Source organism: Erythranthe guttata, chromosome 6, assembly GCF_056151865.1.
Source record: "Erythranthe guttata isolate IM_541 chromosome 6, IM_541, whole genome shotgun sequence".
NCBI lineage: Eukaryota > Viridiplantae > Streptophyta > Magnoliopsida > Lamiales > Phrymaceae > Erythranthe > Erythranthe guttata.
This window is the reverse complement of record NC_142538.1, coordinates 8,241,043-8,258,922: the sequence shown is the minus strand read 5'-3', so window position 1 is coordinate 8,258,922 and position 17,880 is coordinate 8,241,043. Positions and strand designations below refer to the sequence as shown.

General features: G+C 29.8%; 1 long non-coding RNA gene across 1 annotated transcript; it reads left to right on the top strand.

Moving 5' to 3' along the window:
* The first annotated feature begins 17,144 nt into the window (after positions 1–17,144).
* On the top strand, positions 17,145–17,880 carry LOC148770058 (uncharacterized). The gene is made up of 2 exons (XR_016031544.1): positions 17,145–17,208; positions 17,292–17,880. It is a non-coding gene; the product is annotated as an uncharacterized LOC148770058 (long non-coding RNA).

The following is a 17,880-nucleotide window of genomic DNA, read 5'->3' as shown; positions in this document are numbered from 1 at the left end:
AATTTTTATTTTTTTAGTATTGAAGTGAGAAAAAATTGGTATTAGTTTTAGTCACCCCGTTTATATATACCAAAATTACCCTCAATTTCTTGAAATCCAATTCAACTCCAATTTCATGAATTACACCCAAAATTTAGCCCAATTTCACCAATTAACCAACTTTGACCTAATTTCAATTTTGACCCGCCAACACCGGAGACCGGTGTAGACTTTTTTTTTTGTTCTTTTAAAAAAAATTCCGGTAGGTCAACCGCCGTTGACCGCTGGGTCTCCAGGTCTCCGACGTTGATATTTTTTTTTAATTTCATTTTTCCTTTAAAAAAATATTTTAATTTATTTACTGTCTTGGTTGATAAATTACTGTCTCCAGTAGTTATTTAACTATTTGAGACAATAATTAAACTGTTAATTGACTCTTTTTTTTTACCTTAAAAAAATTATTTTAATTAATATTACTATCTTGGTTGCTAAATTACTGCCTCCAACAGTAACTTAACTGTCAGGGACAATAATTTAACGATTAATTGACTTTTTTAATTTGTTTTTTTGAAATTTTGTTTTTTCTTATAAATAAATTATTTTAATTATTAGTATTGTCTTGGTTTCTAAATTACTGTCTCCAACAGTAATTTAACTGTTTGAGACAGTAATTTTACTGTATTAATTAATTTTATCGTCTTGACCTGCAATTTTGCTGTCTTCGACCGTAATATAACTGCCGCCGACCGTAATATTACTGTCTCATGCAATAATATTACTGTTTGGGAGAGCAATTTTAGTATTATTATTGTTCGGGAAAGTAATATTCGTAATATTATTGTCCCAAACAGTAATTTAGCAGCCAAGACAGTAATATAAATTCAAATAATTTATCTAACAAAAAGGAAAACAAAGTGAAAAAAAAGGTAAAAAAAAGAAGTCAACGCCGGAGATCGACGGATAACAGCGGTTGACCGGAAGGAAAGAAAATTCAAAAAAAAAAGTTAAGAAAAAAAAAGTCAACCCCGGGATCTGGACGGCAAAAAAATTTTCAGAAAAAAAATTATTTTCTGAAAAAAAAAATATTTTTTCAAAAAATTATTAAAATGGGGGTTAATGTGATATATTTGTTTAAATCCGGGGTCAATTTGTAATATTGAGGAAGTTAGAGTATAATGGATGGAATTGATAAAAAATATATTATGGAGGGTCTTTTAGGCTAAAGACATGGTGATGAGTTTATTTGAAAGACTTTTTTTTTTGTGGACCAATGTGCATTAATTAAGTCCCTTGCCGTGTCCCTCTTTGCCAATATATATATATATATATATATATATATATATATATATATATATATATATATATATATATATATATATATATATATATATATATACTAGAAAAAGCACGTGACTTGCACGTGTTTAATTAATTTTATAATGTTATGTGATTTGGAAGAATATTTAATATTCATACAAGAAGTATTGATTATTTATACTAACGCAAGAGTTTATTTTCTTCTTATTGAATTTTTCTCTACATATTGAAATTTCCATGTAATTTAATTTGTATAAAACTGCTTTTTTCATTCCATAGATATATTATAAGCATATACATCTAAAACTTTATTTTAAAATAAATCATTTTTTTTTAAGTCAAGCATTAGATACCTAAAGTAGTTTCAAATTTTAATATAGTTCTCATATAATTTTTATCATGTAGATTCCACAAATATGAAAAATAGAATAATACAAACTCAAACGAATTATTATTTAGTAATACCGTTAATAATATTTATATTATGTTATATTAAAAGTACTAGTAACTCACCCGTGCGATGCACGGGGATTAATTAAAAACATTAAAATGAGTTAATGTATAAAATTGACGAAGAAAAATTATGTCGACAATGCTAAGAATACAACCGAACAAAAAAATAAAAATTCGTATCTTAATCAGACAATAAAAATTCTGCATATAGAATAAACTGACAAAATTCTAAAAACCATCCACGTTAAAATGTAGCAAGTAACTTCCATACTGAAATCAAAGCATCGCACCAGTCTTGCACATGAATCTGATTGTTGTTAAAGGATACAATGAAACTACAATCAGATATACGATAGGATGACAAATAAGTTGTTATTTTTGCACATTTTCAATATATAAGTTAAAGACGTTACGTAGATAAAGAATACTTATTTATATATATATATATATATATATATATATATATATATATATATATATATATATATATATATATATATATATATATGTGTGTGTGAGTATATTGAAAAAAAACAATGTTAAACATAAATAAAACTAATATATATGTTTGTCAATGTGTACCTTTATATTCTTTCGAATACTTCTTTGTACACGACGTTGCTAGTAACACTGGACAACTCACCGGATTCGCTCTTTATTAAAATCTTTATCCCATATCTACTCTTCACTCGAGACAACGCTACGTACAATTGACCGTGACTGAAAACAGGCCTTGGAAGGTACAATCCAACGTGCGAGAGAGTGTGCCCTTGACTTTTGTTGATTGTCATGGCAAATGATATAATCACCGGATACTGACGTCTTTGAAATTTAACTGGCAATGTGGAATTCGAAGGTATCAAAGTCATCCGAGGAATAAATACCATGTCGCCAACATTCTTACCGGATAATACTTTGCAACTAATTACATGCATGCCCTGTCTTTCAACTTGGAGACGAGTTCCATTGCATAAACCTCTTGCTTGATCGATATTCTTAATGAGCATGACGGGAACTCCTTTCTTTAATTTTAGCTCATGCGGCGGCAGACCGGAGCACGATATTGTATTGAGAAATTCGGTGGAATAAATTTCTGCATTAATCTCGGAACCTGCTTCGTCCATGCACAGACTGTCAGAGCTCAGCAGGTAAACCTTTTCCTCTTCTTCAATAAGTGACTGACAGATAATCGTTTACATATATAACACTCTCATTTGTAGGCCCCAGAATGGCCCTCCCTTGAAAGAAACTAGGATTGGCAATGTTATTCAACAAATCCGGATCACAAACTGCAGTAGCTCTGAAAAAACATCCAACAAAAATGTGTTGAGCTCCTCTGATTTTCTTAACAGAGGAAAACCTTGAAAGCTTACTATCCAAAAGAACTGAAGATACTCAATTCTTTAATATGGGATTTTTCTATTTTTCCATGCCTTGTGTATTGCCGCCATTTTTCTTCTTTTTTTTATTTTTTTATTTTTTTATTTTTTTATTTTTTTTTATTATTATTTTTTTTATTGTTGATAAATTTGAAAATACAAAATTCATAGTTTACTTTCTTTATTCTGATATGTTATGATGGTTTTTTCCAAGCTCGAAACTCGACACAACTCTAAAGCTGAAGAAAAGGGGACGATTGAATTGAAAAAATGGATAAATAAAGAAGAACATGATGTATAGTTTTGTGAGAAATAAGAAAAAAACAAATTTGCCCCTCTTGATACCCATGAAACCGGTTGTAAGTCAGATTTTTTAGTCAAAATGTGTAATACGGTGCAAAGTGCCAAGTAAATTGTAACTGGAGGGTGCAAAATGCTATTGTTTCAATTTAAGGGTGCAAAGTGCCAATGACATCTAATTTACGGGTGCAAAGTGCCAATTACCCTGTAATAAATAAATACCAATTAATAATATATTATCAAATATAGATACATCTCTCTCTCTCTCTCTCTCTCTATATATATATATATATATATATATATATATATGTATATATTGACGAAAATCATTGGCAACATTTAAAAAGGAACAAATAGAATGAATAAGTAATCAAATCACCTTAAATAATATATTATCAAATATAGATACATCTCTCTCTCTCTCTCTCTCTCTCTCTCTCTCTCTCTCTATATATATATATATATATATATATATATATATATATATATATATATATATATATATATATATATATTACCCCCAATTAAATATAGTAATTAAATAAAATACTAAATATATTAAAAAAACAAATCCAAAATTACGTCACCCATAAATTACTGCCAAAGTTATTCCAAAATTCAACATTATTCCAAAAATTATTAAATAATTTTGGAATTATGAATAAGTTTTTATGAATAAGTTTTTTTGATATATACGTGTATATATATACACACAGATTGAACTTATATAATCTAAAACTTTAGGATTATATATATATATATATATATATATATATATATATATATATATATATATATATATATATATATATATATATATATATATATATATATCACCCAATTCAATACCAAGGCAATATTTAATACATATGGAAATATAATCTATAATGCATGGTCCATAATATATCACAATATATCATATAACATGAGTAATTTGTAGTATATTATAGAAAAAAATCTATTTTAATTGTAACAAAATATTTGATAAATCAATCATAATTACATGCCTAAAAAATAAGTTGTGTATGAAAAAATATAAATGTGCATCTAACAAACAAACGTGTATTATGTTTTTTATAAAGAATTGTCATCACTGATCTTGAGGTAATAAACGTGTCAAACCATTTAAGAGTTTACAATATGTATATTATTTTCTAAACTATAATGAATGTGTCTAATGGTTATTTACACATATACATGTATTTAGTCTAACATGTTATTTGTTGTTTGTTTATGTTATTTTTATAGATATTATAGATAACATCGACCTATGTGCTATGTGTGACGACATCGGTTGCGTCAAAAGAATAGAAAGAATTCCGTGCATCTCATATGAATTGTGCGAGAAAAAATACTCATTTTTTTCATTCCTTAAAAGACCATCATCGAAGTGATAAATCTAAAACATGATATGCAATTAACAATTTTCTATTCTTTATATATGTTTGTAATTATTTCTAATATTGTTTCATCAAGTTCATTTAGTATATGGTTATATATGCAATTTCGCTATTTAAAATTTTATATATTTCATTTTTTAATTTGTGTAAAGTTGGACCACACGTCGTTTTTTTGTTTTGGAAACTTATTGTTTTCGTCTTTTTTTCTTGATTTGTTTCACTTAACTACATTGAAATGTTGAGTGCTAATATATCATCACTAATTCATTATAGTAATTATATTGTTTTATAATTTTACATTAATTTATTTTATTAATGCATAATCATATTAATAAAATGGTAATATGTCAATTAATGGAATAAAATGTAGTATTGAGTTGTCCTTTTTAGATACTTAATCTTAGAAAATTATACAGATATTAATGGAATAGTAATATGTCAATTAATGGAATGAAATATATTTAAATTGTCATAAATAATTTAATAAATGGTATATATATATATATAAGTAATATATTTCAATATTATTCCATTAAGTATTTAATGAATTATTTAGTTAATAAAATGCATTATTAACTAAATTTTTATTTTTTATTGGATTCATTTACGAATTAATTATTTTAATAAATTTTAATTTTATAAATTACTTTATTTATTTAATCTTCCACGCATCTTTATAAAAATACAATACATACTTCTCGAGAAGAAATTGACAACAGATGATGAAAAACGGTAGAAAGGGAGAAAAAAGGCCGGAATGAAACCTTAGAAGAAAATATATATACTAAAAAAAAGAAGCAATAATTACCCAAAAATTACGAACTAAACAAACAAAATAAATAAACTAAAACAAAGAAAGAAAAAAACCGAACAAACTAAACAAAAGAATTTGGAATAATATGGATGAACAATATAATAATAAGGTTTTTTGTTTTAAAGAGTATGAAACGTTAATACCATCATAATCAATTGAATCGTCGTTTTTGTCGTCGTTGGAAACATATTCAGAATCCGTAAATAAAAATCATTTTTTCATCACTCAGTGAAGTCTCGTTTTTTGCCAACGCACAACCTATTTCGTCAACCGTGTGTGATTTAAAAAAAAAAATAGTTACATCCACTGTTCGATGTAATATCTCTTAATGTTTGAGAATCCTCGTCCACCAATATAGCTGGTGTATTGTCCATTCTTAATCCACGTGCAACCAACTGTATTGTTTTTTGACTTCTTGCAACTCTATTTCCAATCCTAAACATTAGAAATGATAATTTAATATACGGAGAACATATAATTAGAAAATTTATAATATTTACTATATACTGTAATTACGAACGTGCAGAAAAGTATACAAACGCAATAAAATGATTTAAGTCTGTAAGCAAACGACATGATTCAAATCCCTTGAAACCAATAAATGGCCTCTTGTAAATTTCTCAGATTCATAGATTGACATCATATTCATCTTCACAGATTGACATCATATTCATCTGGCAAAAAATAAACATGTAATATTTAATAGATTAGAAAGAATTTATCCAATTGAAAGCAATCAATCGAAAATAACAATAGTATAGGAGTGACAATTACACACATATGCTGAGTAAAAAATGAAAAACATAATACTACTAAAGGAACAACAATGGGTTACAAAAAGTTTGAGAGATTGTGTTGAAGCATAAGGGCTCTTTATAGTGTTTTATGAAAGATGAAAAAAAAGAAAAGAGTAATTAATGATAGCAATAATATAAATTGGTCATTTAAAAGATTCGATTGTGATACTAATGAATTAATCTTTGAATCATAATTTTGTAGAGTTACCATAAATTAAGAAAAATCATGCATTTTAAGATATTGAAAAAACATATCATATCAAATTTTAGAAAATTCAAATATGTAAATGGAAAACATCACCCGTGAAATATATCTCTCTTAAAAACGTGTGGAAAAGAAAAATTACAATAATTATGTTCAAAAAATATTAGTTCATTTACATTATATAATATATTATGTTTTAAGGAGATATTTAAGGAGAGATCAAGTTTTAAGCACATATTCCAATATTTTATTAATATATTTTCATAATATTGAATTGCCGTTTTTCCATTATCTATATAATATATTATGTTTTAAGGAGAAGATTTAAGGAGAGATCAAGTTTTAAAGAGAGTTTTAATATTTTATTAATATATTTTCCATAATATTGAATTGGTGTTTTTCCATCTTCAAACGTCATCCATAATGTTTTATATTATTAATATATATTTTATAAATTGATTAATCGGATGAGACAATTTAAAAAATACATGAAATCATATATTGATTAATGAATAGTTATATTTAGTATGATGAAAAATTACAATGAATGATTATCTTTCCTTTTTCATATTAATAATTGAAAATATTAATTAACTATAAGGAATATATTATCACTAAAATCGTGTGACATTTACAAAATTTCCATAATTAAAATAAAGTGATTATTTGATTACCATAAACTTATTACCATAATCCGTTTTTGCATATTGAATGAAATGAAAAACATGTAATAAAAAATCGTTTTTTGAAATAAGGTAAATTAATAAATAAGACAAAATTTAATAATTAATAATTAAGGAAAGAAGTCCACAAATAAAAGATATGAAAAAATTTGGGATCAAAATTGAAAATGTCAAAACTTCAATTGTGTATTCTCCCTTTATATATTATGCAACGAACCCTCTTCGTATTCAACATGGATATATTTCTTGGCAACCAATCCAGCAGTCTCGGTGAAAGTTTTGCGCAGGTACTACAACATAATAAAATGAAAATTGTTAATAAAAGTATAATCACATTAAAACGCATCTTTTGAATAAGAAAAATATATATTATAAATAACGTACCAGTTTGTGCATATCATAATGTGTAAATATTTTTGTAAAATAACATATCGAGCCATTATCCACCGCTTCAACATCATCAATATTGAGATTCTCTTGAATTGCAAATGGTTGGTACATACACATATTAAATAACCAATCACATGAATCACACCTCCATGTGGATCCATTGGTCCAACACTGATTTGTAGGAATACATCGTTCATGTATAAAAGCTTCATCGCATAACCCACAACAGAAGAAAGATTTGAAATCTTCCGTTTCAGTCATCCCACATACAATGCAAGATCCAGAGCGTGGAACGACTTTGATTGATTCCCTACATGAGACGCACATACATGGATCGAAATTAGGATCAAAATACGCGTTGCAAAGAACACATTGTTTGGACTGAGCGCAAACAATGTTTTTGATCATCATAAAGTACGCACGACTTTATTTAATAAACTGCATGAAAACAATAAAAAAAGTATATTAAAATTAAAACCCAAGAGAAAGAAATACAAATAGTACTAATATGTATATATAAAAATAATTATGAATATAAAACTATGCATATATACGTATAATAATTTATAAGAAATGATAAACAAAAAATGTAATAGTGTATAATACGAATATTGTGCACTTTGTAATCGAATGGTGGTAGAAAAAAATGAAATGAACATTGAGGGGTTTATATAGTATTGAAAATGAACTTAATTCTATGGAAAAATTAAAAATTCAAAATATTTTTTATATTAGTTAATGAAATCAAATCAAACAAATAAAGGAAACAACCCAAAAAAAAAATATAACTTGTGGAAAAAAAATCTTGCAATATAAAAACATTAAATATGAAGATACGATTTTTATTTTTTACCATTCAATTTTGAATTAAAATATAAATTAAATCAATCAAAGATGATATGATGGAATCTTGGAATATTAAAGATTCCTTTATATTGGTGATTTGATATTTTATTGAAATAATAATTAATAATTTTTTTTTGCATAATCCGTAGTTCTATAGTTCGGACCGCATTATTATATATTAAATAATGTTTTCCAAAATACAACCAACTACATTAAGAATTAATCCACCGTGTATAATAAAAATTATTTAAAAAAATAGTGGATTATTTATTAAATACTTCTATTAAAAACTAAAACATTTTTTCATTATTATTTTTAATGGAATAGATATTCGAATATTCTAAAATATTGAAAATTAAAAAAAAAAAAAAAAAAAACAACAACATATTCCTTTATTTTAATATTTTAGTATTTAAAAAAATATTTTTTTAATGAAAATTATTTGAATATTCGTAAAACAATTGAGTTTCATGAATTTATTTGAATAAATATATTTTGAAATACTAAAAATATAAATAAGATTTTTTTATTTCGAATTTATAAAATATTAACTTTGAAAATAATATATATACATGTGATAATTATTAAATGATTGTGTAAATGTAAAATAGGAAAAAACTTAACAACATCCATAAATAAAAATGCCACCTAATCAATTGAAGAATCCACCTAATCAATTGAACTCCAACTAAGCAATTTTGACAAATAACATCATCATTTGCCACATGTCAATCATTGAGGGCATAGATTCTCTTTTTATATTATATATAGATGATAATCTTTTCATATATTATAATTTATCGAAAGTTGAAGTTTATTTTCTTAAATTATTAAATAAAATGTATTTTATATAAAACTCATAATAGAGTTTTTCAGTGACATTTTTTGTTACCGTAATTATTTTTATACATTAAATTTCAACAATGTCTTTTCTTTAGAATGACATTTCAAGAGTTTTCAATGATCATAATATTATAAGCATTTCGGAAATTTCAAAAATTGCATTAATTTATAATCTCTTGATTCAAATTCGGACATAATGGAAATTTTCACAATGTTTTCACTCCTTTTCGGAATTTTATAGCGAAATCACGAATATCAAAAAAAAAAAATTCAACAAATTGCAATAAATAAAATCACATGTAGAAAAAACAATATGCAACAAAGAGTATGATATAAGAATAATGCAACATATTCATTCATTGCCAAAAGAATTATAAGCTAAAAATTTAAAATAGACATATTACTACCAAAATTTTCAGTGATTGTTTTTTATAATATCATTTTAATGCGTTTTGTCATTTGCATATCATTTATGAATGTATCATTGATCTTATCATATTTTTTCATAAAAAAAATTACGAATACATACTAAATCAAATGTAGTTTTATTTTACGGGTTATCAAACTTTCATATAATTTCATTATTATTAAATATGTTTATTTAATTTACATATTTGGATAAAGAAAAGTTATAAATTTATATCAAATAAAAAAGAACATTCTACAGGTTTGAGATGTAAATCATGAAACTAAATCACGCCACTAAATATATTTTACGGATTACTAGAAACATATCATTTTCTGATGACCCATAGATACTAGTCGAATTTGATTTCTCCAATAAATGGAATACAAAGTTCCCAACCTTTATTTTTGTCTATGTGTTAAATAAAAAATAAAACAAAAAATTAAAAAAACAAAGAGAGATCGAGAGAGAGCAGTACGGTGCCAATATATTAATTGGATGTATTGATTACAATTTAAATAATATTTTTACGTATATAACAATATGTAATATACATAGATATATAATAACTTACTAATAAGGGTAGAATATGTATCACAAAAAAACATTCATGCTTTTAAATGTAGGGGTATATATATATATATATATATATATATATATATATATATATATATATATATATATATATATATATATATATATATATATATATATATATATATATATATATATATATATATATATATATTTATACTAACATTTGAAATATGATTATTTTAGAGACGTGCTATTTCCACCCTCGAAATATATTATTGCACCTACAAATTTAATATTTTTTCTATTTTACTCATTTCTTCCTCTCACTCATATTTTGTATAAATTCACAAGTTGTCCAGAAACTGATTCGGAAGATTATTATAATCTTGTTTTGCCATTTTAGGATTAATTTTGGGAAGGATCAACCGTCAGCTAACTATATAAAATTTAAATTTCACAATTTTTGTTCTGCAAAATTGAATAAATGATCCATTAACACAAGTTACTTAATCTGCTGGTCATCATCTGATATGGATGTTTAAATATTTGTAATAAATTTTCATTGCAAAAAAAAAAAATCAGAGAAGGATTAAGCGAATATAAGGAAGGGTGGTGGATTAGAAATTTGAAGGGTATTTATGATATTTTACATAAATGGTAGTCAATTGAGATAACTTGAAGGTGGAAATAGCACCACTCTTATTTTATTATAACTGTGTTCGAAAATGTTGATAATTTATGTTCTTAAGAAATAAAATATAAAAATTAAATTAATTTTCATATAAATAAAAGAAAATATATTTATGATACATTTTACTTAAGAAAAAAAAATTAGTGAAAACATGTTTTATTTCAAATTTTAGTTGGAATATTATCCTAATTTAGGAATAAAAATATGTTTATTTTATTATTTTAACTATATATAAAAATATATTTATTATAAATTGTACCTACTATGATTAAATGTGTTTAACTAATTTAATTAAGGGTATAAATATTTTTATATTCGTTATTAAAAGTATTAAGCATTTAAAAGGGTTAAAGGGATAAGTGTTACATTGAATACATGAAGTGGGCAAGTGTGATACATCTCATAGTTGAAGGGGCAAAGTGTATTTCACCCAGAAATATATATGGAACTTGGTTAAACTTGAGAAATGGTATGGAAATTTTGACTAAGTAAGACATGTTAAACAAAGAACAAATAATTCATTTGAACATACTGTTGAGTTCATATAGATCAATTAGTATTTCCAACTCAAACCACACAAAACTTTGGCATCTTAAAATGGTTCAAAGATTTTGGTATATCCTCTAATTCAGTGCTTCTATACATTTGTTTTTCTTAATAAACTACCATGTCTGTCGAGTAAGGAGAACAAACAAGAAAAACCAATTTTACAAAATTGTGATCCTCCTAAACATGTATATCGATCATGTTTTGCTCAAACGAGATGTTAAATCAATAAATAGATCTTCACTGCAAGGAATAGTGATTCCACCCATTGAATGATGGAATCCGAATTCTTCTTCAGCCTGAAAAAACAAATCTTGAAACAGAGGATGGTTTAAGTACGATAATGGAATTACAAGTGTTTATATATTATATATCACGTATATATTATTATTATTATTTATTATAGTTACCTTGTGTAATAGGTTAGGGTTTTCTACATGAACTATATATATGATTAATATACGTGAGAGACATAATTTTCTCTTTCTCCAACTATATTTCTCCTATATGGTATCAAAGCCTAGGTTAACCTAGCCGTCACCACCTCTCCCCCCTTCTCAGCCACTGTCGCCTATCTTCTTCTCCATGGCCGGCGACGAAGCTCTTTCTTCTACCGCCCCTCTCAATCCTTTCCACATTGCTTATGCCATCTCCAATATTAAATCTCTCATCCCCGTTATCCTAGATCTGAAAAATCCCAACTATCAAAAGTGGAGCCATTTTTTCACAATTACCGTCGGTCGTTTCTGCCTCTCCGATCTTCTCCATGGAAAACCCGACCTGATTCAATTTCAGCCGATGAATGACAACGCGTCGACTATCTTCTCCAATCTTGGATCTACGTCACCATCTCCAACGATTTGTCCAGCATGGTTCTCTCCAAAACCTCCACCGCCAGTGATCTGTGGACCGCCATCTCTACTCTCTTCACTGATAATAAAGATTATTGGGTCATTCAACTTGAAGAAAAATTCAAGTCCCTCAAGAAAGGCACTCTCTCCATTCACAATTATTTCCAAATAATCAAAACCACAGCGGACAGCTTGGCTGATGTCGGAAATCCAATCTTCTACAAACAACTCGTCCTACAAACCCTACACGGCCTTCCGAAAAATTACGGGACCATCGCCAATTTCATCTCCTTTCAGAATCCCCTTCCAACTTTTCTACGGACTTGATCCCTTCTTCAGATGGAAGAAACCAGACTCGCTGAACCAGAACAGACCGCTGCTATTTTCTACGCCTCCAACGCAAACTGTCCATCCAATAGTTGCAATAGTTTCTGCAACAGTTCCCGCGGAGGTGGTTCTTCGCGTTATCAGTGGGGGGGTGGCCGATCCAACCGTCGGGGAGGTCGCGGCACTAACCGTCACCCCATGCAGCACTACGGCTACCATAGTGCTCATAGCGCATCTCAACCCTGGCGCGCACCTTACGGACCACAGTCGTTCCCGTCAATTCTAGGACCCACTCCAAATACATCGGGCCACCCATCCACTCCAGCGGCTCAAGCCTACTTTACTGGACGACCTGAACCCTACATGGGCTATTCGGCCCCTACTCAGGCTCATCCGCACCAGCAACCATGCCACAGCTCTAACAGTTCCATCAACTATTGCAATAGTTCCTACAATAGTCCCAACGTGGTGGATCTCACAAATCGTTCGAATACGGTGAACTTCAGCAGCCTACGGAGTCACAGTGGTTTATGGACAGCGGGGCGACCTCTCGTATGGCACCACACTCAGGTAATTTCAATTTTATTTTTAATCCTAGCAGTAATTTCCCCAAACATGTCGTCGTCGGCAATGGTTCCACCCTCCCCATCACCCACATAGGCCACACAAATCTTCCCACCACTCCTTTCCGCCTCACAAATGTCTATGTCACACCCAATATCATCAAGCACCTTATCTCTGTTCGAAAGTTCATCCGCGATAACTCATGTTCGGTTGAATTTGACCCTTTTGGTTTTTCTGTGAAGGATCTTCGGAGTCGAGTCGAGATTTTCAGGTGCAATAGTTCCGGTGACCTATATCCATTTGGCGTTCCTCCTCCCACCTTACCTCCAGCTGCTTTTCTCACTGTCTCCACACCTTCATCTCAAACTCTTTGCCATCAGCGTCTACGCCATCCCGGCAAACACGTCATGTCCCGTTTATTTTCTAGCACTTTTCTTTCTCATAATAAAGACCCTAGGGAGTCTCTTTGTAATGCCTGTCAATTAGGCAAATATTTTCGTCTACCATTTTATTCTAAAAAATCTACTACTGTTGCTCCATTTCAAATTATTCATGCTGATTTATGGACTTCTCATGTCTCTAGTTTTACGGGTTTCAAATACTCTCTTGTCTTAGTTGATGATTTTACCCATTATTTATGGACTTTTCCTCTTCGAAATAAATCTGACGTTTTTACAACCTTTGTCAATTTTCATACACTTCTAAAAACTCGATTCCAACACCCCCTCAAAGCCTTACAAAGTGATAATGGTCGTGAATTAAAAAAATGCGGATTTTCAAAACTACTTTACTAAACACGGCATCCTAAATCGTTTTTCGTGTCCCCACACCTCCCCTCAAAACGAACACGCAGAACGAATGATCCGCACTATAACCAACATGATTGGATCCCTCATCTTTCAGGCTCATCTTCCTCCTACTTATTGGGTCGAAGCCCTTCATATGGCCACCCACCTACTCAATATCTTACCAACCAAAACCACACAAAACCGGACCCATCACAAAGCTCTTTACCTAATCAAACCTACATACCCTCATCTTCGAGTATTCGGCTGTCTCTGCTATCCCAACCTCACCGCCACCACACCACATAAACTCGCCCCCTGTTCTACTCCTTGTGTCTATCTCGGGCACCCTTCCTCTCACAAAGGCTATCGTTGCCTTGATAGATCCACTGGCCGAATCATAATATCTCGTCATGTTACCTTCGACGAAACTCACTTTCCACTACTAGAAAAACTAGTTTCAGTGACCAAATTCTCAGCGACCATAACTAAATGGTCACTGAATGTTCATATTTAGTGACCAAACATAAATTTGTAGCAAAAGTGGGAAGGGTTAAATCTTGTTGCGACCAACGAACATTTGGTAGCTAAAAGTGGTCACTAATAGTGAGACATCTTGTAGCAACTAAAGTTAAAGTTTGTAGCGACAATTTTTATGGTCACTATAACTTAGTGTCAATAGTGACCAATTTAACATCAATTTTTTTTACGGTTGCTACGAGTCTTTAATTTAATTATTAACAACCATTTAATTGGGTTGCTAACAACCACTTGAATTTGGTTACTATGAATCTACTTGGGAAATCAAATCGATTTGGTCACTAGTTTAGTTATTAACCAAATCAAGAAATGAAAAGAAAATAAAAGAAAGATGGGGGGCGAAAATGCAAATAATGAAAAAATACAGCCATATCTTTCTTTCGTTTCTGCATCACAAAACATCTGTTACTCTCTCCGCTCTCTTTCTCTCGATCTCTACCAATTCTCGCATAATATTGCAGAAAATCAAGAAAAAATTATCTCTTAATTTATTCATTATGTTTGCACCAAAATCCCTCTTATCTTACCTCTTTTGTTTTCCCCAAAAGTATTCGCCTATTTCACCCAATTTCCCCAAGCCCTACTTCCTACCCTTATTCGAAAATTTTCGAATTCAATAAAGGAGATTCGGAAGATTTGATTACAGGAAAAGAATTGGGGATTTGAAAAGATAATTTCAGATTTGGGTTTTAAGGAAAAATAATAGTTTGGAGACCTTCGAGAATGAATCTCGTCGATCAGGGCATACAGAGCGGTGCTGAGAGCAACACGTCAGACTTTTGCCGGCGACACCATTATGCTCTGGGAGTCCGCCGCCGAAGCCCGGAAGAAATTCGAGGAGAACCGTCTCGTGACCTCCCCTGCCGATCTCAGCCGCCATCTCGAGGAGGCGAATGAGGCCACCCGCTTCATCTCAACCATGATCGTTCAGGCCAAGCTCAACGATCGCGGAGGTTACGGTATGACTAACAACAAACCCTCTTCTCCGAACTCCAACCCAATTCCCACCTCCATTTTCCCTTTTCCTTTTTTCTTTTCTTCTTATGATGTAATTGTGCACACCAGGTGTTTGTCAAAAGTTCTATTGGGCAAAACACTACTTATCATGGCTTATTATCTTAAAAAATGAACAAAAATTTGCACGCCGAAATTTGGTATGAAATTCAGCCTGCTCGCCGGAAAGGGAAATAAAATCTGCTACGCATCTGTTTTCGGAGCCAAAATCGAAGGGTCTGGAGTGTGAATTTGGGAATCATTCCTTCTCGAAACTCGGAGAGGACTCGAAAACTGTGAGAAAGTGTTTATTTGTTTCCAATTCGAGCACGTGTTATAGCCTTTTAGGGGTCGGAATCAGACGACAGCGAATCTGTCTAAAAACAGGGCAGTTTTGCCTAATCTTCATACGGAGCTGTTTTTGTTATGTTGGAGTTATAATTTAGGCTATGTGTCTTCTGATGTTTTGTATATTGAGTTTTGAGGTTTGATTTGGTATATTATTTGGTCGATTTGGATAACTCTACATATTGTTATGATTTTTCAAATAAACTGTGACAGCAAACAAGTTTGTCCAAAACAATTCTGGCAGTTTTCTGTATTCAACTTTTCGGACTGTTATTGATGTGTTATCTTAGTAATTGGGGGTTGGTATCACATCACAATTGTAGATAAAGTTGTGAACTTTTATTTGGTATATTGTTTTCCCAATTTAGATAAGCGTACGGTCTGCTACGATTTTTTGAAGAAAATGTGACAACAAATAACGTTGGTTTCTAGTTTAATGTCCATAGTTAGCATCTATCTGTGTCATTAGTTATTTGAGTCATTAGTTATTTGAAATTTGTCTTATGCACATTGAGCAACAAGTTTAAAGTAATGTGGTCGAAGGTGAAGCTTAAGAAACTAATGGATTCTTATTTCAGGTGTGTCATTCGTGGTTGTCTACCTAAGAAAATTTTGGTCTATGATGTTGCTTTTGGTGCTAATTCGAGGTGAGAAGACTTTGTTATTTGAGAAAGACTATGTTAGTTATTTATTCAAGTTATTGACCTAATTCATGTGACACGTTTTATTTTGATCAAGTATTACTATTGGGAACGCAAAACATTACTCAAAACATTACTGTGGGAATTGAATGAGAAATTGATTTCAATTGGAAGAAACTTCTACACAAAAAGGTCGGTCCAATGTATTGAATTTTGTTCTTTGGTACCATATATTTAGGTTCAAGAGTGTTATTTTTTTTTTTTTCTATGTAATATATTTATTGTTGTTTAATAGGAGAAAATATTATTTGCTATGATGTGCAGGAATTATACATAACATCATATGAGGGTATGTTAAGTAAATTTCTTGGTTGAACGATATTGAGTCAGTATTTGGTAATGTGTTGATCTCATCATTACAATTTTTTTTAAATATATTCAGTTCAATTTTTGTTCTCTCTTTTAATTTGTTAGTGCAAGAAGCTGACATAGAAAGTAGTATTCGCTTACCGGATGTTGCTCACGATTATACGAGATTTGTTTGTCGTGGATCCAGATCCAGGTATACCGAATGTACGTTATATAAAAATGAACCATAAAGTTTGTCAAAATTATTTCTGTACTTCTACTGATTGTGGATAAATTCTTTATATCAGGTAACTAGGTTGGTGGTCAATTGATGAAGGGAGTCAGGAGGAGCAAGCTCAGCTATATTGTGCATTGGAATCTAGGCGAGTTTTCTGAAATCAAAGTTCTGATCCATTTCATGCAATATTTCGTATTAATTATTTTTTAAGCTTCTTCAATTATTATACGAAGTAGAACAAATGAATTACAATTTCCGTCCTAACTAATAATTCTCAGGCAATGCATCACATTAAACACATGGACTGGACGACGTAAGTAGCTACTTATGCAAGAGCCCATATACATTATTGAATTATGAGTGCTACTAAGTGACAAATGATTGAAATTGATTCTATCATATGATTTCTTATTTTCTATTTGATTTTTTTTTCCCCTTTTTCAGGTTGGACTATTTGATGAAGTGAAAGAACGCGTTATCGTGGACGTCATATTTGTTGTCGCTTAACAATTTATGAAGTGGAATTTATTATGAAATAATTATTGGAATCTTTCTTATTATTTGGAATGATTGATTTATTATTGTATTGAGTATGGTAGATTGAAATTATAATATTCACATTTGATTGGTAATATGTAAATTTGCAATCTTTAGTTTTA